Source organism: Balaenoptera ricei, chromosome 18 (assembly GCF_028023285.1).
Source record: "Balaenoptera ricei isolate mBalRic1 chromosome 18, mBalRic1.hap2, whole genome shotgun sequence".
Lineage (NCBI taxonomy): Eukaryota > Metazoa > Chordata > Mammalia > Artiodactyla > Balaenopteridae > Balaenoptera > Balaenoptera ricei.
The window spans coordinates 11017148-11044668 of record NC_082656.1 but is presented as its reverse complement, the minus strand read 5'-3'; the positions used below and the strand labels follow the sequence as shown (position 1 = coordinate 11044668).

Here is a 27521-nt window from a genome sequence, read left to right as displayed (position 1 = left end):
GTCCCTTCACCTATCCTTTTAAAACTTTTATTAGGCGCTTTAGTGTGTGGGTTGAAATCAATAGAGGACAAGCTATTAAAAATTATTGGTTGGCTGTGGCTCCTCACTAAGCACTAAGGCAGCTTGGCAGATCAGAGCATACCTCAGGCGTTAGGCCTGAAAGAAACAGTGGTCTAGGCAAACAGACACCTTAATCCAAGTAGAAAATGTGGCCAGTGTGCTACTTTGGGTTTCTTTTGGCTGCTGTTGTTCACTGTTAACATTATTCTGGTTTTTGCTTTTATTAGTGTGAGGAGACGGAGTGGGGAGCGTTAACTGTTGGAAGGATCCCTTTTATGGATGTGTTACATCGGGAACTAGCTATCAGAGCAACTGGGGCGAAATGGAAAACAGGTGCAGAAACAGGTGAGTGGAATATTGCTTATTACTGCTCTGGATTAAGTGCCTGGGAGAAATGGGCAGTTTTGCTGGGTGCTGTGTGCCTTGTATTCTAGAAGGACTGGTAGATAACCTGTTAATGCAAACTATATGGGGAAGATTGTCAACTGAGAAGCTTAGGGCAGCGGTAGGGCTGTGTAGGCAGAAAAGTTGTTTTCTCAGGTTAATGAAGAAAAAATGTGCAGAGGGAGGCTGATTCTGTGGGCACATACTTGAAGCTGGACGATTCTGGATGGAGAATTAGTTCTAAGACAGGGATGGGGTCACCAAGAAGATTTGGATGAGACTGAAAATACCCAGAAGTCAGAAGAATTTGGCTTTAAATCAAAATTCCTTTACATACCATTTTTATTCCTTGTAAAATAACTTTAGATACACAAGTCAGTGTGTCAGATCTTATTACTAATGAGCAAAAGAAATAGACAAGATCCAAGAATGCACCCCTAAGTTTTTCTGATTATGAAGGTTCAAAAATGAAATGGTATCTCTTGGCTCCCCATGGATAAAGTGAGGAGTTTATGGCCTGTCATTCTGTCTGCACCCCAGGAACTCCCAGTCTTTGCTAACCTCATCTAGGGTGTAGGACCAAAGATTACATTTTGTACCATGTTTCTTCCTTGGGAAGAATGTTTTATGTTTACATTTTGCTTTACAACATGTAACCACATTTCCAAAGTTATTGAGATTTAACTCTGTTTAACTAGTTCATAGGTTACATGACATTCCCCATTTGGAGATTCTTAAATTTTTGTTTGTTTTTTGGTCTAATGAATTACATTAAGAAGTTTTTCTAAGGAAGTTGTGTGACAGAGACTGTTTTTATACACGAACAACAATTTGGCTGAGCGCAAGATTCTTGGCTCCTGACGTTGTCCTCACCATGGTTTTATATGTATTGCTCTGTCTTCATCCGTCCTTTCATGTAGCAGATGAGACCTCTGAGGCCCACCTAACTTTTTACTGTTTGCATACTTTTGTCAATGCGTATGGCGGTTCTGTTTTATCTCTTAAGTATAAACGTTACTATACAGTGTAGATAACTATTTTCTCTTCTAGCACAAATAACGGAGGATGGGTATAAGGCACTGGGAATAAACCAGGGTTACAGAAAAGTGTAGAAACTTATACTATGAAAAGGAAGGAAGGACTGATGGAGACTGAGGGTCACACATAATAACCAGGTAGAAGAAGCCCCCATACTAAGTTGTACAATGATAGACTAGCCAAGTGTCCCAAGGCGAAAGCTGAGCGCCTAGAACAGTTCTTGCAAGATAAATCTGCTGGATGATCATATTGATTATTATAATGAGAAAGAGATGTTACATAATGAGAAATAATGGTACACAATAAAGTAATTATAAAACTAAGGACAGATATCTTATAACAAAGAAGAGAGGGACATTTAGGTAGAAGGGGGAAGTTCCAGGGAGGGAGTTGGCGGTGGAAAGGGGGTAGGGGAAGAAGGAACTGTATTTCTGTTGGTACATATGTCAGATTTTCTACCTCATCATTGAGTCTCTGGCAAATCAATTGAGAGGCAAGAGATTTTGGGTGGAAGCTGTTCTGCTAGTTATCAGGCTAGAGGGAGCACCACATATGAGTTAACTGAAAAGTGCTCTTTCCGATAAATTTTCAGCCCTTTCAGTAGTAAACTTCATGATGCCTCATCACTAGCCAAAGCACGATTTGGAGACAGGTCAACATCTCGTGGTATTTTTCTTTTATCCTTTCATTTAGAATGTCACAAGATAAATCTAAATGCATCATCAATTGGCAAATTCTTTCAATCTGCCCATCTAATTTTAAAAAATTCAACTGAGAAACATTTTCTTCAGTTATGTCTCTGATTACTGTTTATTTTTTCTATCTTCTTTGATTTCTACATTTACCATATTCTCTCTCATTCCATTCATTTATTTGCCTTTTCTCTTGCTTTATGGGAGAACATCTTGGATTGTTTTTCTAGCATCCAAACTTAAATGATATTAGAATCCTTTCTTATTTCTTATCTTGTTATATATATTATATATACATATTTTCCTTATCCTGTTATATGTAGTGTTTCTCTTTATGATTTACTGTTCATTTTTCATGGAATCAGATATTTTTGCACTGAGGACATATAATAGTCTTCAAAATTATATTATTTTCCTTAATAAATTATTCTCAAAAATGTATTATTTCACTGAGTCTTTTAGTGCCTGTATTAATCAGGATAAGCTAAGCTATACTTGTAATAACAAACAAATCCCCATTTTTCAGGGCTCATAACAAAGTTCACTTCTCATTTCTGTGGCTTAACCATAAAGTTTACTTATCACTCATGTAAAGTTCACTGCAGACGGGGTCTCTCTCCAGGTGCTTGTCCTCCATGGGTGATTCAGTAATACAGGGTGCTTTGATCTCGTGGCTCCATTATATGGACTCCAGTCTCTCCATGGAGAGGGAAGTTTAGCTCACAGAGAGCTCAGACCTCCTCCTGTGCCACTTCTGCTCACAGCCCCATTGGCCAGGACTGTGACCCTGCCTGACCGCAAGGCCAGGCGGGAAGCGTGATCTTCCTGGGTGCCTGGGAAGGAGAGGAGAACTGGGTACTGGTGATCAAGAGCAGTGTCCACCACAGCCATTGCAAAAACAGGACTGAGTCCAGATAAGTTTGCAAAACACCAGGTTGACCAAAATTCTGCAGATCTCCTCGGTACCTTTTCTCTGCTGATGTTGCGAATGACCAAAATAAAGATATTGCAGGCCATCTGTCTCTCCTTTACTCGTATAAATCTTTCTCGTGCAGGGACCACAGCTCTGCAGAGCACTCTTGGGAGGTGCTGTGTCTTCTTGCTCTCTCTCTTTTGCTCTCTCTCTCGCTCTCTCGCTTTCGCTCACTCTATGTGAGGATCAGGTGTTCCCTGCACAGTGTTTTGACTGTGGTATCTTAAGGTGAGCAAAAGAAACGATGTTTTTCCCTAAAGATATCTATCTTGGTCTAGGCGTGCCTTAGGTTAAATAAGCACTGCCCGATGCCCAAATCCAGGGTGCCTGCTGTCCACAGCTGGGTGTAAAGCAGATTGGCACCACACCTCAGAGTCAAGTTCAAGAAAATTGTCTTCAAAACACCCAGCCTACCTTTCTTGTGTCCTTCATGGTTTAACAGCATCTCTTTCAGTTCAGATATTCTTTTCTCCCCAAGTAAAACCTGGAGGAATTGGACTTCAGCTCATTCCTACTGACATTATTTTCAGCTCTGCTAATGTCTTACCATAACAAAAGTTGGGCAGTTCTCAGAGATCATTTGCCATGGACTTTGAATTAAAAATTAAATATTTTTCTGTTTGCCTTTGTCAGTTCCTTTGGAATGAATCACTATATCCTGATGCTTTCCGGATACTTTGTTTATACCTCACTTGTAGCCATTACGTCTTGCCTTTAATGATATCTTTTTATGATATAACAGACATTTCAACAAAATTTGAACTCCTTAAGGACAATGGTATTTGTTCTTGTGACTTGGTAAATATCTGCTGACTTCTGGGAGTTAGCTCTTATAGGCAGTATCCTGGCATAGGCAAGATCATCTCAGGTCTTTTAATTTGGTGACTAGTCTCTCTTCATTGTTATGACATCTTTAATTTGAAAATGTTAAAGGAAGTGAACTATGAACCAAAATCTATTTTAGTTTTAAAAATTATACAAATACTTTTTGGTAAAATGTATTATACTTTGAGATATATATAATATGAGCTATATATGTGATATATATATTATATAGAAAATATCTGTAAAATTTTAGATTTGTAATATCCTATTTCTCGTATATCTTACCTCCTTTGACTGGCTACTTTTATGAAATGTCAAGCTTTTCTTTTCTATCCATTTTCATAAGTCTGTATTTTTTATCATATTTAAACTCCAAGTTTTAGTTCCATTTTAAATATTCTACTTCTTGTCCCCTCCATTACAGTCTCCTGACCACATATCTTTGGTGGCTGCTCTTATAGTTGACATCCAAGTTCAAAGGTCATGTCTTCAGCAGGACCAGTCCTGACCCTTCATCCTAAAAAACAAAATCTATCTTTATTCCAGTTACCTGATCACAAAGCCCTGTCTTAGTTTCTTATCCAATAAAGGTATAAGAAATGACCTATTAATATCTTTCTTTGTTTATTCTATTGATATATGTCCCCTTGCCCAGAAGCCCACACAACAGAATGCAAAGCCCATGTGTGACAGGCCCTGTCTTTCTGTTTTCAGGGCTGAAGCTCAAAGCCTGCAGTAGTTAGTGCTTGTTACGCTGTAACCTTCAATATGTGTTTGTTCAGTGAAGGGAGTGTAAAATCACGCTCCCCAAATGTCAATGAATCTGAAAGGAAATGTTCAAATTTATGGTGAAGAATGAGTTATCATAAATGATAAACCAACCCCACACCAGGACAAGCCTCCACTGAAGTCCTATTAAAATAGATGAATGCCTGAGGGCTTCTGTGGGTGGCAGCTGCTCTCATTTCAGAATAGGCCTAGTCCCTCCTCCAGCCAAAAGCCCTCAGTGCAATCTCTCCCCCATAGCTCCTTCCACCTGTAATCCTTTTTGACGGAATTCCTTGCTTCAGCCCAGGCCAGTGACATTTCTTTTATGGCTGGGCTGACTGCCAACGGCCCAGATAAAGGCAGAGAATCGAGTGGAATATTTTGTTCTAGGATAGTGTTCACCTTCCAGCTGCTTCATCTTCCGGGAAGAGGGCAGTCTGTGCTTGATGCGGAGGTGGAGAGGTATTTCTACATTTTATAGCATGTCTGAGATGGACCAGGGACAGATCCTTAAGCATTCTGGGGAGAAGCCAGTCTTCCTGCAATCCTGGGAATGTCAAAGCATCCCCAGTTGTGCTGTTCACCCTTCAGATGCTCGGTGATAAACACAGTTTTAATACTCACTCTTGAATCTCTTTTCCCGGTCAGGACTGACTTCCAGGAGCCTCTGAGTAACAATGACGGAAAGATAATTTTCTTCAACCTTTCACGTAGGCATCTCACTAGCATAAAGCAGTGGTCAGAAGCAGCTAATTCCTCTGACTTCAGCACAGCCGAAATAAAGGCCATTTGAAGTCATCCAGTTGGAAAAATAGTGTTAGGGGTCTCGAGAGAGTACAGAAGTATGAATGGTGAAATTTCTGCAAGTGGTCAGGTCAATTTAAGAAAGGATCTCTCTGGGGGCCGTGTTCTGGGTACCCTGCATAGGGTTTGGAGGTGGCAAGTGAGCGGAGGTGGTGGGGAGGAGAGGAGAGACAACAGAGGGTTATGAACTTGGCTGCTGATGGATGAAGGATATCTTCATATTTTCCTATCTTTTTTAGGGGTGGCCCCTTTATAATCCCAGGCTTTCCTATGGTCTGTTTCAGACACATTTTGGTCAAGCCTTCTGACATTCTCAAAGTACTATTCTGTGGGAGATAAAAGGCTAATTTTTTTCTGCTATTCAAGGAATTTTTTTTTCCTTACAAAATTAGCTTGTATCTTCCCTTCTCACAAAATGCAAGCAATCCAGATATTGTTGAGATCCTTTTGAGAGAACTGACCTTTCTAGGTTGTTAAACTCTTTCAGCTCCTGGAAAAATAGGTTACTTTAGATGATGTCTAAAGGGCTGATGAACATGTTAAATCTACTATAATTCCCACAGCTAATGATTTTTATAGAAACCTTTCACTGGCTTCATTGTTTGAATGAATAACTAAGGGTTAGGGGAGAATGGCCTCACTTGGTTGTTTGCTCTCATGCATATTAATTCATAAAACTGAAGACCTGAAGGGAACATTCTGAGGTAAAAGCCTCCATCCCCGGCCTCCAGGGAAGAATTCATTCAGATACCTCAAGACATCAAGTCGACTGCCCTTAACAATCTCCATAAGAAACTCTGCCACTTCCTTTAATAATATGCCCCAGTGTCTTATCAATCCTTACAGACAGGTGATTTTTCAGGAGCCCTAACATAAATAATTCCAAAACTAGGTAAAAAATGTTATTGTCTGCTTCACTCACCTGTGTAGCCTCAATTTCTTAAGAAAGTGATTGGCATCTAGTAGGCACTAACTAAATACCTTTTGAGTAAATTAATAAAAAAACTGAATAAATATATAAAAATTAAGTTATACAGCAGAGAAGGTGACATAATTGTTCTAGTTACCAAGTATTACTGAAAACTTACTCTGTGCATAGTGCTGTTTAGGCACTGTGAATTTCGAAGACGTAAAAGGGAAAAGAATCTGTTAACTCCAGGTTCTGACTATTTCTCACAACTTAAGAAGGGTCTATCTATATACACAAGTAACCCCAATCCAAAACAGATTATAAAAGGTACTATCACTATAATCCAAAGTATACTGAGATAGCATGAAATGAAGACCTGTATTTGTATCAGGATGAATAAAGATGGCCTGGCAGTAAGATTATGAGCAGTTTTGAATTATTGGTAGGATTTGGAGGTTGAAGACCTTTCTTGGTAGAGGTGATGCCCAAAGCAAAGGCTCAGAGGCAGGAAAATGCAGTATTGGGTCCTGAAATACTGAGCAATCTGGTGTGTCTTTAGGGTCATATATGTCTGCATATGTCCGTCTGCTGGTGGTAGTGATGAAGCAGGTGGAAGCAGGTAGGAACAGGCTGGAAAGGTTTGCTGGGGCCCCTAAAGACAGCCGCCAGAGAGTTCAGAGTAGAAAAAGATCATTCATGTCACGTAACACCCCATTGCAGGTACTATGAAGTCTGGAATTTTTGTCCATTTTGTCTACAACTCTATCCATGGCCCCTAGAAGAGTGCCTGGAAAATAGTGTGTGCTGGGTAAATGTGTGTCGAGGGACTATGAAATACGATTAGTCCAAGGATGGCAAATGTAAGTCATGCCTTTGTGGAACTGTTCAACTCTCATTTGTTTACATTTTCTCTGCCAATGAGACAAAATTCAAACTGGAAAAGGCAGAACATTGTCAATAAAGGGCATATAAGGTCAAGACAGTAAAAAAACATCTAGAATCTTATAATAATTTCAATATTTGGGACTACTGTAAAATGATATATTAGGGTGCTGAAATAATTTCAGATATAATTCCACAACTACTATCAATAATTTTTTGAGAACTCACAGAGAATAGCAAAGGTGACAGGAAAATATTTGGGCTAATACTGGCCCAATTCTTAAGGGCAAATGCTACCAAGCAATATACTAAATTTTGGTTCCTGGCTAAATTCTAAAATTCTAGATTATTATTAAGTGGTTTATTTGTAAGTATTTGGGTGGTATACTACCCAAATGGTAGGATGGTAGTAGTAACTGTGCCAGTCCTAGCTAGAAGGTGGTAGGAGAAAGGAACTACGGATGAGAGATGGGTCACAGATTAAAAGTGTGTCCTACCGGTACACTTTCAGAGCAACATAGCAACAGTAAAACCAGCATGGTGTGGAGTCATTGGAAATGAAGGGGGTCTTCTAATCCAGTGATAATTAACCAATCAGTAAGACAGTAATCACGTTGTAAATGGGCTAAAGCTCTGCAAACAGAGACTGTAGCTGTAAAAACAAAGGATAATCTCTAATTGGAAATTACTACTGAACCCATAGTTCGACAAATGCACGCATACATGGTACGAAAGCACAGAAGCTAGAGTCAGACTAATTTAAATTAGACCTTAATAGAGCTTCAAATGTGCAACCCAGGGTTCGCCACAGAAGTCCCACCTTTTAGGGTTATCTTGAGTTTCAAATAAGGTAATTCTTGGAAAGTTCTGAGAACAACACCTGACACAGAATTAGGGCTTAATTATGAACTATTTTTAGTAGTACAATAAAAATTAAACATCTTTAAGATTAAATCTTTATAAAAATCCTATTTGTAATTAGAAAAGAATAAACATCTTACTTTTCATCAATTAAAAAGTGGGAATAAGCAACAGTGAAAATATTTGTTGGTCTCTACAGTTCATTCATATATTCAGGCAACAGGCATTTATTAAGCAACTTCTATCTGCTAGTACTTCCCTAGATACTAAGGTTGGAAAGACAACTAAGACAATGTATTTATTCTTAAGCGGCTCAGTATGGTGTGGGATCTGATAATTATATCATCTATAAGACCTAAAATACTTTATTACACGTATTTGTTTCATAACTATCCCCGTTAGATTGTAAGCTCCTGGAGGGCAAAACTGTTTCATTTCCGACACTAGAATGCAGCCTGCTACGTAATGTACACTCAGTATAGGAATGGTGACATTCGATCACAAAGGGACTCCAGCTATAAATACCTTGAAATACAGAATGTGATATAACAAACATTCTTTTAAAGAGAGAAATGAAATTCCTCAGTTGCCAAGATTAAAGATGGATTGGGAAACCAGAGCTGAAAACTCGAGTTGATGCTGCAGCTACTCTGGGTGATGGTGCTGGTCTCAGCAACAAGGGATTTAGGCTTTCATGCCAAGAGGCACAGGAGAGAACTACTAAAAAATGGACTTCATAAAGGAGAAAATTGAATCCAGAGGAATGATTGCTAGATAAGAAACAACCGTGAGCCAAGAAGTTGGTAAAGATGGGTAAATGTAAATAAGCACTGACTGTATAAGATATTGGTCTATAATGATTAATCTGGGGGACAAATAGGTCAGGTGAATTAAAATATTGACATAAATAGCATGTGAGATGGAGGAAAAGATATCTCCTTTTCTAGAGGAAGAGAGATAATGAGCAAATTTAGACTTTTTTAGGTCAAGCATGTAAACTAAAAATTTAAAGGTAACCTTTAACAAATAGCTTATATAAATTTCAAGCTAGTAGAGAGTAAAAAAAAAAGTAAAGCAAACAATAATTGATAGAAGGCAGAAAAGAAGGAAAAAAATATGGTAAATTGAAAGCACTAAATAAAATGGTAGAAATTAAGCCCAATCACAAGTTTTAAATAAAATAAGTGCTAATGCTTAAATCTGCAATTAAAAATAGAGATTTTACAGCTGGATTTCAAAAATCTAGGATATGCTCTTTAAAGACACTCACTTATAACAAAAGGGCTCAGAAAATTTAGAAAAAAGGAGGAAAATAGATGTACCAGGAAAATACTAAATCAAAAGAAAATTGCTATATCTATATTGACATATTTTTTAAATGCAAAGACTTAAATGTATATAATATGCTATGAAGTCAATTATAATTATAAGAGTTATATGTTATATTTGGAATTTAAGGATATATTGCACTGGTGAGGAATTACATTTTTCAGAGCAAAAATCTTAGACTTTTTCTTGATTTCAACTCTGAGTATGAATTATGGTCAAATATACTAATGTAGTGCTAAGAACAATAGCCAACAGACAATGATAATAACAAGCATTATCTGCCAGCCACTATATAAGTACATTTTACAATTTAAAGTTGAAACAATCCTCTGAGATAGTTATTCTTACTAACTCCCATTTTAGAGATGAAGAAATGGAGCTTTATGGAAATTAAGAGATTTTCACAATGATATGAGCCAACCTGGCACTCGAATCTGTGCCTGTCTGACTGCATGATAGTGTGTTTAGCCACGATGCTCTGTGGCCTTGGTTTGCCCAGAGACCTCCTGATAGATGTGTGAAGAGCCAGGAGACAGGTGGGGGCAGCACAAAGTGGAAGTGAAGATCCCACACACTAGGTGCCATGACAAAATGTTCACCTGGAAGTTGAAGGACCTTGCTGCTTTTAGAGTCCTTTACTTCAGCTGGGGAACTCAGAAAGCTGGAGCCCTGGAGGCCATGGAAGGCTCCTGGGGTAAAAATCTTGAGTGCCAGCAGGCAACTCAGTTTGTCGCAAAGCATCCTGCTACTCTCACAGCCACCACAAACAATGGCCCCCTGGGTAAGGAGGACTGGGCAAGGGACACATTACCTGGGCACAGGCCTTCATCAACCCCAGGAGGAAGGGATGCCTTTTTTCTGATTCCGCACAAAGAGGCTGAATGGGCCAATGGCATTTCTGGCTGTTCCTTTTCGCCCTGGGAACCAGAGCACCAGAGGCATAGCCAAGTCCTAGTCCTTCCCACACATAGACTTTTTAGGGGTCTATAAAGGCTGCTCTGAAAATTTGTCTTAGCAGGATGCCTAGAAAATTCTGCTTCAGTTATAATATCTTAAAGATGGATGTCTTCTGATTGGCATAAATCCATTCAGGCCCTTCTGGATTTCCGAGTGCAAATGTCTAACATGCTTGAAATTATGGTTGTCTCAGACGGCAGTGAGTGCTGCTGAAAGCATCTTTACCATTTGATGGCAAGAGATTTTTAGATGGCTCATGCATCTGGCCTCCTTTCCTGACCCCATTTTTCAGGTAGGAATCTAATATAAGCCACACTCCTGACACTTTCTGCATTTCAATTTCAGCCTTTAAAGTTGTCTAATTTCATGTTGAGCACAAGTTCAACACTTGTCTCTGTCATTCCCCTTCATTTGGTCAAATGCTTGTTTTACTTGTATGTCTATGTCTTCACAATTTATTTGACTCCAGAGATCAGGGAGGACAACATCATTCACTAGTTCAGTAAGTATTTCCTGGATGCCTCTTATATGCCTGGGGCCCTTCTAGGTTCTCAGGATACAATGGCAAGCATGGCAGTCAAGTTCTCACTGAGCTTACCTTTAAGTTATAGACAGGGAACAAGTCAACACACACACACACACACACACATATATATATATATATATATATATATATATATATATATATATAGATAGATGTACTATATGAGGTGATGATAAATGCAATGTGGGAAAATAAAGCAAGTAAAGTGGCTAGGGGGCAGTGGGGTGGGGAACATGATTTTATGCTGGATTTTCAGGGCGGATCTTCCTGATACTTGAGAGAGAGAGAAGGTTGAGCCATGTGGTGTGGAACATGTGGAATCTGGGGAAACAGCATCCAACAAAGACAAAAAGAATTATAGAAGTCCTGAGGCAGGAGTCTGCCTGGTGTTTTTGAGGAAGGATAGAATGGCCCACTGTGACTGAAAGAGAATCAGGGGTGGGAGGGTAGAAGTGGAAGTCCAGGAGGGAGCCGAATCATGCAGGCCTTGTAGAGCATGGGAAGAACATCTGGGTGGAAGGGAACCATTGCAGGTTTTCATTTCTAGCTTTAATGTTCAGTCTAAGGTCAGTTTCTACAAGCCTCAGATTCTTCATCTTTGATTTCCCCCTCTAATGAGATGTAAAACCATGGGGATATTTGAGCAGAGTAATAAAACCCAATTTAGCTCTAAAAGATTCCTCTGGCAATAGCTAAGCAATGTTTATATCTCCACTGGATGAAGCGTATTTTCCATGTAGTAGGTTTATTAAATAAACACATTAAAATAAAGGGAAATTCTGATTTTACAGGTTCATTTTTATGTACCTTTATTCTGGATTAACCAGCAACAGGTGCACTCATATTTAAAATGGCTCCAAATATTTATTAATAGAGTAAGTAGTAGACACCAAAACAAAAATAATGAAGTTTGATTCTCCCATTTTTTTAGTCCTTCACTTCTTATTTATAATGTAGTCAGACTATCCTGGGAGATAACAAAACGTATTTAAGCTAAATAAATGGTTATGGTATCAAACATAGGGGCTTGCGTTCAGTTTTAAAAAGGCTGTTAAAATCTGGGGTGCATCACAATTAAGTCGAAGAATGAAAAAATAGAACTCTAATGCATTTCTTAAAGATAATATTATCTTAACTATTAATGACCATCAGTTTTGGAAATATCGATTGTTTACGTTTACACTCAATTTGATATTCAAATAGAAAATTATTTCTTTTCTGCTTTGCTTGAATCAGGATGATATATCAGAATATCAAAATATTTTCTCTCTTTTATTTTTGACTTTCTGATAATATTTTTATTCCTGTACACTTAGGAAATTTACTAGAAGTTAAAGTAAAATATGTGTGCCCCGGGAAAGTTATTAGAAAATTGTGATGATACTTTCTTTGAACTGACGTCTAAGGAATTACCTTCTGGTGGCAGAACATTTTCCCCCACGTGTTACTATATTCTCAAAATATTTTCTTGTAATTAATTTAATTCAACATATATTAATTTGCACATTTTGAATGTTTATTTTATATTATAGTATGAGTGCAGGTAGAAGGTTAATGAAAAGGACCGTGGTGGAGATCCAGCCAGCTAGTGTTCCTCTGAAAAAGAAATTTTAAAACAAGAAACATTCAGTTAGATTTCAAGATGGCTTGTCAAAAAATATGCTGCCAATAAACTGCGGAAGCGCAAACAACAAACTGTTGGAGCCAAGAGGAAAGAGATAAGGTCGGCAAAATTGCTGACTGTGCTAAAAAGAGCTGAAGGGATTAAAGGGAATAAAAGCTTTTTCAAATATATTGAAAAAAGAGATAGAGCACCAGAGAGTAGGACTGCAAATGAATAGGAGGGAGAAATCCATGTTAGCTAAAGTGGCTCAAGACTCAAGACTGCACTGCTTTTAAAAATCGGTGTCTGACAAGGCAAGCACACTTTGGGCAATTGGGACGTAATGAAGACCTGGTTTATTAGAAAATGACTTAGGCAGCTGATGGTATTTCGGCATACTAATGGGCAAAATTTAGAATCCTCAAGCATGCCTGCTGCTACCTGCTCTAAAATGTCTAGAAAGTAATTTGCCATCTGAGCTACTGCCTTTATCCAGGAGCGAAATCTGAGTCTGCCTTCAGCCCTGAACACCTCCATGAAATTAAAAAATTAAATAGAACATATGAAGTCTCAAAGGACTTATAAAAATAACAGGATACTAAGGCCATGAGTTTTTTTTTTGTTTTGTTTTGTTTATAAATCTATTTATTTATTTATTTATTTAGAGGCGTGTTGGGTCTTCGTTTCTGTGCGAGGGCTTTCTCTAGTTGCGGCGAGCGGGGGCCACTCTTCATCGCGGTGCGTGGGCCTCTCACTGTCGTGGCCTCTCTTGTTGCGGAGCACAGGCTCCAGACGCGCAGGCTCAGTAGTTGTGGCTCACGGGCCTAGTTGCTCCGCGGCATGTGGGATCTTCCCAGACCAGGTCTCGAACCCGTGTCCCCTGCATTGGCAGGCAGATTCTCAACCACCGCGCCACCAGGGAAGCCCAAGGCCATGAGTTTTAACCTTCCTCTTGCCATCAGCTTCCCCAATGTCACTGTAGCCTCTGCATGCATCTGTCTTCTGATTTTTAATAAGGATGATTATACTCACTAACCAACAATATGTGGCTCAAGAGAGTTTAGTATGTGTCATAAACATAATGTGTTTGTGAAATATACAATTAGGAAAGAGAATGGATTTGAGTAAGAATTAAGTTGAGTTCAGTCAACCCACAGGGGTAATGTGGGTACAGGGTTAGTGGCTGTGTGACCTAGGACAAATGACTTAACTGCTCTGGACCTTTTTTTCCTCATTTGTAAAATCAGACTTACCTATTATAAGGATTAAATAAGATAAGGAATGTAGTGCTCAATAATATCAGCTATTTTCATCAGAGCAAAATCTTCCTAGACATGGAGAGAATGCCAGAATTCCAAGACTACATTTGTGCAGTGAACTTACAAGAGTTGGGCTTCAAACATGTTTTAAGAATATAGCAACTGTAAAAGAATTAGAATCAATGAAATCTAAACAATTAAGTGTTGCACAGCTTGACATATGTCAACAAACCTCAAAGGTAAAGGTAGCGCTGAATTGTGCCTTATTGTTTAGAAGGAGAGCTGGGAAGTGCAGTGAGACTGAAAAAATTGCAGTCATGTTTGGCAATCATAAGAGGGACTGTGAACTCATAAAACTCATAGAGATCTTGAGCAGTCAACTAGTTGGGTACTAAAGTAGTCTGTATTGAAGGCATTAAATTCTGTATTTGCCTTTCCTACACTTGTGTACTCAGAAAGATAGTATTGGATGCCTTCCATAATGATTAATTCCCTTGTTTAAGGGCACCCAGGGTTAGGGGCAGGGCAGGGTGCTGGAACCACATCCTCACCTCTCTCAGTCACAGATCATACACTTTGTGGTTGGGAAGGAAGCCCCTTAAAGGATGCAAGAAAGAGGATGCCTTGCCACTGAGAAGAGGAACCATTGGTGGCCTCAGAACTTGAGAGCTCTGGGGATCAGCAAAACTTAAGCACGACGCAGTGGGCTAGTTTACACGAATCACACCAGTCACTGAGCTTTTAACCAAATACTGAGAGAGAGCCTAGTGATATAAAAGGGAGTAAGATGCAATTTTTGTGCCAGGGAAGCTCAAAGCCTGGAATAATATTGTGTTATAAGTGGGACCAGAAGCATCTATTCAATCACTCATTCATTCATTCAACATATATTTATTGAAGTTCTACCATATGCCAGACACTGCTCTAGGCACCAAAAACAGGAACAAAACATACATAGGTCCATGACTTTATTAAGTCTGCTTTCCATCGGGGAGGGTGGGTACCAGATGATATATAATAACATAATTGTCGCATTGTAACTGTGCGATTTTAATTTATGGAAGTGACTGAGTGATGACATGGAGAAGCTAATGCCATTGAAAGAAGATTTCGGTAACTCACATTTCCTGAGCGGAGGGGCCACACCATGCCACACAGGGCCACATGGGGAGCACCAGTGTCATTCAGGAGACAGACAGAAACGGAGTGAGGGGAAAGCCCAGACAGAGCCTTTATTGTGGGAAAGGCAAGGCAGGGCAAGGTAAGCAGTTTAGAGTTGGTTAGTTTGAATAATTCCAGCAGGCTTTGGGGTTTGGGGCTTTCCCTCATTGTCTGGTACCCAACCCTGGGTTGATTAGTTTGCATATGGAAGACATGCTCCTGGGCGAGGACTTGATTATCTCTAAGAATTAGCTAAACCTGGCAATCTCTCTCCAGTCAGTGAGGCCACAAATGCCAGATCAACAAGAATACGGAAAATAAGAAAATATAATTTATATAATTGACCCTATGGTGAATGGATGCCAAATAGACAAATATAGAATCTAAGAAAACACAGAACAATTATAAATAAGCAAAATTATGTAGTGTGTTATAAGGTGATAAATGCTACAGAGAAAAGAAAAAAATAGAGCTAGGCATAGGACTTAGGAAGTGCTGGCGGGTGGCATGCTAACAGATCACAGCTTTAAATACTATGATTGGGTAGGTCTCATGGAGAAGGTAAGATTTAAGGCAAACCCGGGGTCAAGACTTGCCTCCATATAAAGATTCTAATATTTTAGGAATCTAGCAAGTTACAGAAACCGAATACATCCATGACATTCATTTATTCATTCATACATTCATTCATTGGTTGGTTGATCAGGCAGTCAGTTAGATATTAAAAAAATATTTATTAAGCACTACTGGACACGTGCTAAATAGAGAATGGTGAGCTAAAAAGACATAAGCTCTGCTGTCATGTAGCTTATCAGCTAGATGGGGAGACAGATATTGATGTAATGAAAATGCAAATAAATATGTAATTGCAATTGAAAAATAGCTACATAGTGTTAAGAGAGCCTGTAATAAATGGGTTTGATCTAGCTTGGGCGGTGAGGGAGGGCTTCATTGAGATCTGAAGGATGACTAGGTGTTGAGTAGACAAGGAAGGGAAAGAATACTTTCCAGGTATAGGAAATAGTGTGTGCAAAGTCCCTGAGGTGGAGGACATTTGAGAAGAGGCAAATGGAGAGAACAGGGGTGGACCATGGAGCAGATGAGGCTGAAGGTATCGTGTATGTGAAGGTTGGGGAATATGCAGGCTCTTTCAGCCACGTTTAACAGTGTAAACACTTTTCCAGAGAGCATTGGGCAGTGAAAGGAGGACTTCCAGCTGGGGTATCATATGACCTGATTTGGCTTTGAGAATCGATGTAGGTAGAACTGTGAAAAGCTGGGAGTCCAGGTGAGAGATGGACTTGGACCTTGGACCAGAAGGGTTGTGGTGCAGATTGAGGAGGAATGGTCTCGGTGATGAATCAGATATAGGAGTGAGGAAAAACGAGGCATCAAGGGTGACTTCTGGGTCTCTGGTTTGTACATGTGGAAGGAGGGGGGTGCCATTCATTGAGACAGGGAACACTGGAAGAGGATCAGGCCTTACGGTGAAGACCACACAACTGATTTTGGACATAATATGATTGAGATTCCTTTGAGGCATGTACGTGGAAAGTTCAAGTAGGCAGTTTGTTTCATGGGTCTGACTTTGTGAGGAGGGATGTAGCCTATAAGTATAAATTTGGGGGTTACTTGTTTATATATGTATAACTGCTGACAGGGTATGGGTCAGATTTCCAGGAGGGAGAACATAGAGTGAGAAGAAGGACAGTCCAAAGTTTGGAGCATCTGACACTTCACATAAGTAGAGAAAGATTAACCTGCAAAAGGGACAGGCACCCAGTGTTCTCTGCACTGTAAACTTCAAGGTCAGCCCAGGAGAATGGATGAATACATGAAGAGGACTTGTCTTCTGATCACACTGATTAGACCTGATTAAAACTCCTTTTTCCAGATTCAAACTCTGAGCCTGCCAACCCCACCCAGGAAACCCCACTGAATCCTAAGCTTTCTGCCCACTACCTAAAATATCCCACTCTTTGTCGATGAGGCCATTGCTCTTGTAAAATTAGTATTAAAATGGCTACTAAAACTGTTTGGCTTCGATGTAACAGTCATTTCTCCTTTAGTCCAGTCTTCTTTGTACAAGTTCTAACTAGTCAGGTATGATCTCTTTCCCACACCTATTGACTGATTATGAAACAGCTATTTTATCTCTGTTTTTCACATCTGCCCAGTCTTCATGAAGCAATCTTTAGGCACTGACATAGTCTAGAAGGGGCCCCACAAAAGTAATGGAGACGCAAAACATGATCTTTCTCTAAAATATTTAAGGTTTGGATTTGGTGTCAGAACTTCCTAGTGGGTGACCTTGTATAAATCACTTAACTACACTAAGCCTCATCAATAAGTAGGAAGGAGAACATCTGTTCTTCTAACCTCTGAGACTTGTGGAGGATATTCATTGAGAAACGTAAGTTGTAAGGGCCTTACGTACCTGTAAATTGTTACTGGTCAACTTTCCTTTTAATCAATATACTAGGAATTTAAATCACATGCACATACCATTGTAATCTCTACATGTTTTTATTAGGTCCTTCCCTAATTACCTGTGTGGCCCTCCCTTTAATCATTACCTTCCATTGTTTCTGGAACAGATACAAATGAACTAATATAGAAAACAAGAATCTTCCTGGCACATAAACACACATGGGATTCTCCCAGGTACAGCTTCCATCAAGGATTAACTGCAAAGAAATTCAGAGAAGAAGGAGAATCTGCCCTATATTTCTTTGTCTATTCTAGATTTCTGATTAGCCCGTTCCCTTATGCTGGTTATTTTTTCATCCCAATTTCTCTCTTAAGCCCATGGATTAGAATTTTCCCTACTATTAGTTTTCCAAATGCAGTCACTTTTATGGTGTGAAATTGCCTGTGAATTAAGAACGAGACAATGCTCAATTTACCAACAATTATTTTCGTTACTTTTTCCATTCATCTTTCCTCGTAAGCTTTATTTGAGCTCATGAGCTTTACCCTTCTCTTGATGATGCTTCGTATTTGAACAATGCTTAACACATTCCCTCTGCTAGAGAGGATTATCGAATGGCAACCTCAAAACAACAACCTAATGAGGTATGTAAACCAGGAATGGCTATTAGCTGTTCTATTTTGTGAATAAAGAATCTTAGTTTTCTTCCCTTCTGCTTTCCCCATACTGGCAGCATGGGAATTAGAACCCTCTTTGCTGACCTCAAAATAATACTTCAAACTAGACATAACACTGGGCTAAAATATTTACCTCTCTTTGTTTCACTCTCCTAATTTATGAAAAGAAGGGGGTAGATTTGATGATCCCTGAAGTCCTTTTAGTGCCATTATCCTTAAAGTTGGGTTCTGAGTCATAGAATATTTACTATGCCCCTGTGTGTAGTGCTTCTAACTCCAGAGATGCAAAGAGCTTATAGTACCCTCCCTGTCTTCTAATAGCTTATAATCCAGCTGGAGGGTTAGCAAATGCTAATGTGAAGGTAACTAAAGATTCAAGGTCAAACCTGCTAAATCCTACATGACTGGCACACAAAAATAAGTGCTATAGGAGAGAGGGGAAGTCACTATGTCTCCAAACTATTGACAAATGGATTGGCATCTCGAGCTTGAAATTTCAAAGTAAGGGAGAAATCCCTCACTTTAATATTGGCTACAGGGCAATATTAAGAGGAAAAAAACAAAAATTGTGTCTATTGATAAAAGGGGAAAATGCACATAAAAAAATCAATTGAAAGGAAAAAATGTGGGGTGGTGGGACCGGTGCTTATTCAGTTTAAAACTAATGTAGAACTTATCATGAAAAATCTATAGCAAAAGACTTCAAACTCTTTTTTTTTTTTTTCACTTGTTTCGGAGTTCTGTATTCATTGAACAGTGGAATGAAAATAAAAATCAAAGCAAAGCTTTAAAAGAACAGAGATATGCAGGCTAATAGACAATTTGTCTGAGGGAATAGCTTTTAGGGCGGAAATTTCTCTGTGTGTATTTTTCCTCAGAATTTAATGTTTTTAAAGATGGTGCCCTGTAAGTTACCATGACAACCTGTAGATATCATCTTGCGAAGGCTAAGGCTACAGATCTCAGCTCAAAGTATTTTGTTCACACAATTTTACAAAAAGCCTGTTGACGCGCTGTAGATGGGCTGAACAAAACATGGAATGCTTAATGCTATTATGGGCCATTTCTTTAAAATATTATCAGTATGGCTGAAGAGGCTTCTACAGTGTTTGAAGAACACCCTCCCTCCCATTTCATCAATACCTTTAAAAGCTAAAGCATGCTTCATTTTCAGCTCTTTATTGAACTTCTCTCAAGACAAGGTAAAAGTAAAGGCTAAAGCTCATTTCCTATTCTGTACTTTCTTTTAAAAGGGAGAAAAGATCCAAGTGTTGTTGGTGATACTACAGTTTTAGAGCTGTTCTTTGTCCTTGGGCTGTGTTTTCTCAGGATAGCGTCCTTAGCAATAAAGCTGGGCAGAGGAGTAACAGCTCACTGGCAGTTGCGAAGAAAGGGACTGGAAGGTATAGACGAGGTAACAGGTGGTTTGCTGTCACGGCTCCAGTGAAGGTGGGTGCTCGTGGCAGCTGCCCTCACAGGCGTTCAAATTCAGCAGGTTTCCCAGGCAGAGTAATGATTCTGATGATGTGTTGTTAATGTGTGTTCATTGATTAAACAATGGGGCGGGAAATAGAGATACTTTGTTGAGTGACTGAAAACAAATGTCTTCCACTAGTTCAGGCAAATGAAACATTTAAAAAAAACCCACTATTTCAAAAGATATTGATAATGCTCATAGCTTGGTGTGATTGTCATGTAAGCAATCTAAAATTGCCCTGAGGTATTGGGTTGGTAGCATGGAATCAAGTGGCATGAATTTTATTGTTTTCAAAGCTTTAGCTTACAGAGCATCTCTTTGCACTTATAAGCACAGATTTGGATTTCAGATGTCACATGGGCCGCTGAACTTTGCCGGACGAGAAGCACCTTGTTCACTCTCATTGATGGAGTGTTGCATTAAGTTCTCCCAATGGCCTAGTGTTTTGTAGTTTACAGCAATGATAATATCATGCTTTAAGGATGTCAAATTATTTGGTAAGTGTGAAATAATTTGCCCTTATTTTCAGTAATTTTTTGGACATTATTATTTTTTGTAGTAAAGACTAAACTATTTAAATAGTGAGTATCCAATGTGTTTTGTTTGCAAGAATAATCTTAAGGATATATTACATAATAGCTCTGCAAGAACTTAATGAGAACAGGTGAACAACCATAATTTGGTATAATTAATGAAGCAAAAAGGCCTTATTAGGTTGTTTAACTAATGTGACTGTTGAAGTAATTGAACTGATTTTAATAGGCTTTGGCATTGTCTTAGCGTAAATCGGTGTTCATAAAAGTTAATGGTTATTATGTTTTTTACTTATGAGAATTCACGTAACAAGTGGTTTTTCAAAAATAAATTGTCTTCATGAGGCAGAGTAAAATTGTGCCCACCAAAATCATTCACTTAGGTAAGTGAAAAAAGGCTTGCAAAGAAAAGTGTGCCTTGCATTTCAAAAAATACTGCTACTGAAAAATGGGCAATGAATAAATTAGAAGAGTATATTTAAAATAACTTCCAAATTCAATCTAGTGGAAGTTATGTTACCAAATTGGCAAACGTTGCTGAGGTTACTGAATAAGGCATAGTACTATTAAGTGAGATGAAACCAATAGCCTGGCATCATTCTCCCTCTCCTTGTCTCTCCCTGTCTCTCTAATGATACTTCAAAACAACAATGCAACATAATAGAATCACTTTATGTAAGTGGCCTGATGTAACAATTGGAGAAAAAGGCATAGAGTCAAGTGTTGACAACAACAAACTTTAATTTTACCTTCAATTCTAACAGGAAACATGATTTTTACCTTGGCACTCATTCTAAATATTCACAAGAAATATCACATATAAAGTATATGAGCAATACATTTGCCATTGGCAAACTGAATGGTTCCATCCTGTGAAGATGTTAAGAGATTAACAAATGTTACTGCTGAGAAAAGAGAAAGGACTCAGAGTTAATGGGAAAGAGAAGTGGCACTGCGTTTGAAAAAAAAAAAAATTGAGTTGCATTTTCCCCTTATATAAGGAATACATGTCTGTATTCAGCAGTTGTTGCTTAACTCCCCTTCTTTTTCTTTTTTCTTTTTTTTGGCTGGTGGGATCTAATTCCCCGACCGGGGATCAAACCCATGCCCTGCCCTGGGAGTGCAGGGTCTTAACCATTGGACTGCCAGGGAAGTCCCTTTAACTCCCTTTCTTGACAGCAGCTTGGATTTTTATTTGGGACTGTCTTTTCCTAATTTTCATTCCATTTGGTCTGGGTAGGGCCCAGAGAGTCTAGGACAGAGCACATGACCTGAGTTGATCAAGTGCTTAATCTTCTCCTGACATGCAAATGGATCATTTTGAGCACATGATTCAAGGCAGACCAATCAGAATTGATCTTAGGAGTTTTGCTGGGCATGTTGACTTGAACTGGAAATATTTAGCCCCAGAACTGGGACTCCAAGGGAGAGTCTTTCTGAGATGGAGTCAACACAGGAAGTATAATTTAGGAGAAGAGAAATGGAATCCTGATAAACTCCTTTGAGCCCCTGTATTTAGCACCCTTGAGGCAATGCCTATCCCAGAACTTTGTATCATGGAAACCAATACATTTCCTTTATTTCTCAAGTTACTTGGGTTGAGCTGCAGTCAAATAAATCCCAATAGATACATTTCTTACTACAGGAATATTGGAAAACACAGAAAGATACCAAAATAATAAAGAAGTAAAATCACCTTTGATTCAATTTTGATATATTTATTTCCTGTTCTTTTTCTTGTATCTACATAACCAGATATCTTTGATTATAATTTTGATGTGTTTTTTCATTCTTTTTATTATCCCTGCATATACATAAGAATCTTAGTGTTTATGAAGTCAGGATTATTTTTGCATATATGGATATATATATGTTTCTGCATATGGGTATACATATTTTACAAAATTAGAATTAGATTAATTAATAATTTTATATCCTTGTTTTTACCTAACATTGTGCCATGAGCATTTCCCCATTTCATCAACACAACTTTTAATAGTAGAATGATATCCCATGGTACAGGCATACCTTGGAAATATTGCTGGTTTAGTTCCAGACCACAGTAATAAAGTGAATAGTGTAATAAAGTGCGTCACATAAATTTTTGGGTTTCTTAGTGCATATAAAAGTTATGTTTACACTATACTGTAGTCTATTATATGTGCAATAGTATTATGTCTAAGAAAACAATGTACATTCCTTAATTTAAAAATACTTTATTGCTAATAAATGCTAATTATTAACTGAGCCTATAGCAAGTTGTAATTTTTGCTGGTGGAGGGTCTTACCTCAATGTTGACGGCTGCTGACTGATCAGGGTGGTGATTACTGAGGACAGCAGTGATGTTTGCCACATGGATTGACCCTTCCTTTCACAAACGATTTCTCTGTAGCATGCAATGTTGTTTGATAGCATTTTACCCACAGTAGAACTTCTTTCAGAATTGGAGTCAATCCTCTCAACTCTGCTGCTGCTTTATCAGCTAAGTTTATGTAATATTCTAAATCTTTTGTTGTCATTTCAATAACCTTCCCGGCATCTTCACCAGTAGACTCTACCTCAAGAATCCACTTTCTTTGCTCATCCATAAGAAGCAACTCCTCAACCATGGAAATTTTATCATGAGATCGTAGCAATTCAGTCACATCTTCAGGCTCCATTTCTAATTCTAGATCTCTTGCTATTTCCACCACATCTGCAGTTACTTCCTCCACTGAAGTCTTGAATCCCTCAAAGTCATCCATGAGGGTTGGAATCAACTCCTTCCAGAGTCCTGTTATTGTTGATATTTTGACCTCTTCTCATGAGTCATAAATGTTCTTAATGGTAAACCCGTTCCAGAAAGTTTTCAATTGGTTTTGCCCAGATCCAGCAGAGGAATCACCATTTGTGGCAGCCATAGGCTTATGAAATGTATTTCTTAAATAATAAGACTTGAAAGTCAAAATGACTCCTTGATCCATGGACTACAGAATGAAGGTTGTATTAGCAGCCACAAAAATAACATTAATCTCATTGTCCAGCTCCATCAGAGCTCTTGGATGACCAGATGCATTGTCAATGAGCAGTAACATTTTGAAAGGAAATTTTTTTTTTCTGAGCAGTAGGTCTCAACAGTGGGCTTAAAATATGTTGTAAATGTGTAAATGTGACAAATGTGCTGTCATCCAGGCTTTGTTGCTCCATTTATAGAGCACAGGCAGAGTTGATTTAGCTTAATTCTTAAGGGCCCTAGGATTTTCCGGAGTGGTAAACGAGCATTGGATTCAACTTAACGTCACCAGTTGCATTAGCCCTTAACAGGAGAGTCAGCCTGTCTTTCGAAGCCAGGCACTGACTTCTCCTCTCTACCTGTGAAATTCCTAGATGGCATCTTCTTCCAATATAAGGCTGTTTCACCTACATTGAAAATCTGTTGTTTAGTGTAGCCTCCTTCATTAATGCTAGATCTTCTGGATAACTTGCTACAACTTCTACATCATCACGTGCTACTTCACCTTGCACTTTTATGTTATGGAGATGGCATCTTTCCTTAAAAGTCAGCTGATAGTCTTATGGAAATTCCCAGTATGGAACTAGTTGCTTTTCTCTGTTTATTTTAAGATTCTCTCTTTATCTTTATTTTTTGCCATTTTAATCATAATGTGTCTTGGTGTGGACCTCTTGTTTGGGACTCTCTGTAATTTCTGAAAGTGGATATCTGTTTCCTTCCCCAGGTTAGGGAATTTTTCAGCTATTATTTCTTCAAATAATTTTTCTGCCCTTTCTCTCTCTCTTCTCCTTTTGGGACTCCTATAATGAGAATGTTAGTAAGCTTGATGTTGTCCCAGAAGTCACTTAAACTATCCTTATTGAAAAATTTTTTTTTTCTTTTTCTGTTCAGCTTGGGTGATTTCCACTGTCCTTTCTTCCAGTTTGCTGATCAGTTCCTCAGTATAATCTCATTTACTATTGATTCCTTCTAAAAATTTTTTTTCTGTCAGTTCTTTTTCTGAGGTTTTGTCTTGTTCCTTCATTTGGAGCATATCCCTCTGTCTTCTCATTTTGCCGAATTCTCTGTATTTATTTCTATGTATCATGTAGATCACTTACATCTCCCAGTCTTGCAGAAGTAGCGTTATACAGGTGGCGTCTTCTGTGGCCCAGCAACATGCTCCCCTCTGGCCACCAGAGCTATATGCTCTAGGGGTGCCCCTACGTGGGCTGTGTGGGCCCTTTGCTGTGGCAGGGTTGACTGCTCTGGATTCACTGGTAGGCAGGGATGTTTCCTGTTCCAGTTGGCTGTGAGGCCCTGCCTTGTGCAGTGGCTGGAGGCCCACTGGTTTTTGGGCAGGCTCCCTGTATGGCTGGCTCTGTGGCCCAGTGGTGCATGATTGCTACTGGCCTGATGATGGGTGGGGCTGGGAAGTTCGCCACCTTGTATGGTCACACTTCATAGTGCCCCAAAACAATTACAATAGTAGCATCAAAGATCACTGATCAGAGATCACCATTACAAATACATATAATAATAATGAAAAAGTTTGAAATATGTGAGAATTACCAAAATGTGACCTGGAGACATAGAGTGAGAAATGCTGTTGGGAATGTGGCACTGACAGACTTGTTCGACGTTGGGTGGCCACAAACCTTCAATTTGTAAGAAACACAATATCTGTGAAGTTCAGGAAAGCAAAGTGCAGTAAAATGAGGTCTCTTTGCACATGTAAACCGCAATTAATTTGAGCTTTCCATTATTTTTGGACATTTAGGCTATTTTCATTTTCTAAAACCTGATTGTTTATACTACTAGTAAGTATATCTTAGTTCAATTTTCTATTTCTTTAGGTTGGTTTCCTAGCAAGGGCATTATGGGCCTAGAGTGGATGCATTTTTAAAGACTGTGTGTGTGTGTGTATATATACATATATATATATATCTCAAATGGTTTTCAAAAACAGTAATTTATATTCTCAAGAACGTTGCCACACTCAGGCATTATTATTTCTTTTCATATTTACTGATTTAATAGTCAAAAATGCTCTCATATTGTATGCTAGAATTTTTTTAACTACTGGGAGGTGAATATTTTTTTCATATACTATCGATCTTTTCCATTTCTTCTGTGAGTTGTTATTCATGTTCCTTTTCCATTTTTTAAATTGGCATTTTAGTTCTTTTCTTATTGATTTTAGGCTTTTCTTTTTCAAAATCAGTAATTGTAATGAGTAGTGTTGCACTGTTAGCTGTTTTAGTACTCACTGGTGCATCACAAATAGAGTCCTGGGACTGTCAACTCCCCTAATTCCAAACTAACCATGAAATAGATTTTTCTTTCCTAAAAGTAGCAACTGAATTGGTTTCTGAAAACAAAAAACCCAAATGGACTCTTTTTTGTAAAACTGGAGATCAGGTGGTGAGTTTGGCATCTAAAGCTAAAACATACAACTTCAGCCTTGTTGCCTATTATTACTGATTTAACTGCATAAAGGACTTGCATACCGTTCATTATGTGGCATTTTATTTCACAGTTGCAATTTTTATTTAACGTATTTATTCAGTGTAAAATCCTGCTGGAGGGTTTGAAACAACTCTTTCTTCCCATAAACTGTCATCTACCAGCTTGCAACTTTATTTACTAGAAAGAACACACACTTTTCTGAGGGTAGGGTTGATTATTTTTTCCAGAATCACAGCATAACACCTTGTCAGTTATTAACTCAAAAGGTTGTTTCCTCATATTTTGATGTTAGATCATTTCCTGGGGATGAGAGATAGGGAAACAACTTCTAAATTCAAGTGTACAAAACCTTTAGTTTTTAAAACCTGCTTTTATTGGCTGAGTGAGTGAACTTGGCATTGGATTTTATTGCTGTGTAGTAAAGAAATCTCAATCTAAAGAAAAGAAGGAGGAGGAGGAGGAGGAGGATGAGAAGGAGGGGGAAGAGGAGAAGGAGAAAGAAAAAGCTTGCTCTGTTAAGATTTTTATGAAAAGCCAAAAAAGTCTCAGCTTATTCTTCTGATGAAATCTTAATTGCTGACAAAAAGTTGCTAATTTCATAATGACAACCCATATCATATGTAAAGCATACTTTTCTAATAAAATATGTCTCTTTTATTACTTTCTTGACCCCACCTAAAAATCAACAATCTAAAGATTTAAAAAGCAAGAGTCATTTTAGCATAATATTTAGTACTGTTCCGCCATATATAGAAGCATTAATGCTGTTATAGCATGTTTCCTCAGTGTTAATTACCACAAAACCTGAGTGTTCCTCATTACATTTTCCTTACCATTTATTTTATGTCTTTGATACCTTGGTTATATTTATTATAATATCTGCTAAAAATTCTTTTTTGGAAAATTAAAAAGCTTGGGTTAGGAAGAAATACAGAATCTTTTCTTTCTCATAGCTTCAGCATATATTTTGGCACTCAACGGCCTAGATTGGATTTGATATCATTCTATCACTTATACATAATACGTATGATATATATTTATAAATATTTCAGTTTAAAATTTTTTGAGAGGATGATAGATAAGTAAGCCAATGATTACATAACAGTATGAGAAATGTTATTGATTCATTAAAGGAGAGGGAATTGGAATTTATGAAGTCAAAAGAGACAGAAATGCTCATGTGCTCATCTTCTCCTGTTGTGGCCTCGGGGCTGTTGGTTTTTCTTCTGCCTACTTCACTCCTCCATCCAGAAGTACATGAGGGTCTTACTTATTTCCCCTGAACAGCCATAAAAGAGGCGACCATAGATTTGAAGAAATACGCAGTGGTGATACAGATAGATGTGTTGAGAAGCAGCAGGGCTGTGACCAGATGGGGACGTGGGTTCATGACCACATGAAGAGAAGGAGAGAAGGATGATGGAAGGGGATCTTGTAGGAAGAGAAGGGAGAAAGAACTAAGAGAATCCAGAGGTAGAAGAAGGGGAAGACTCTAGATGCTCTGACCAGACGCTGCACAGAGCGAGGCAAAGCCCTTGCAAGGAGAGTTCCCCGGCCCACCACCTCCAGCCCAGCTGTAGCAGCACAAACCTTTCCTCTCTCTCCTTCGTTCACCACACTGCTAAATCCCGTTAACCTTATCCTCTTTACACATCCCAGGGCCATCCTCTCAAAGCCATCCTGACCCCAGTGCGGTTCTGGCCATCCTGTCACTCCTGGATGACCTCCAGCCTCTCTCTTGCTCTCTGAGTCACTGTTCTTCCTGCACCAGAGGCCTCTTTCTGAAACACAAATCAGATCATATCACCCCGTATTTAAAATCATTTTGAGTGGGCAAAAGACTTGAATAGAAATTTCTCCAAAGAAGATGTACAGATGGCAATAATCACATGAAAAGATGCTCACCATTACA

At 38.6% G+C, this 27521-nt stretch overlaps 1 protein-coding gene across 10 annotated transcripts in view; it reads left to right on the top strand.

The window, feature by feature from the left end:
* The window catches only part of LOC132352370 (uncharacterized), a 515897-nt gene that overhangs the window by 335792 nt on the left and 152584 nt on the right, over positions 1-27521 (top strand). For 7 of the 10 annotated variants that reach the window (XR_009498696.1, XR_009498698.1, XR_009498697.1 and 4 more), the window contains one exon: positions 288-405. The exons of the other annotated variants lie outside the window; for them this stretch is intronic. The gene's annotated coding sequence lies outside the window, so the exon portion shown is untranslated. The remainder of the gene's footprint in view (positions 1-287; positions 406-27521) is intronic. 10 annotated transcript variants of the gene reach the window in all.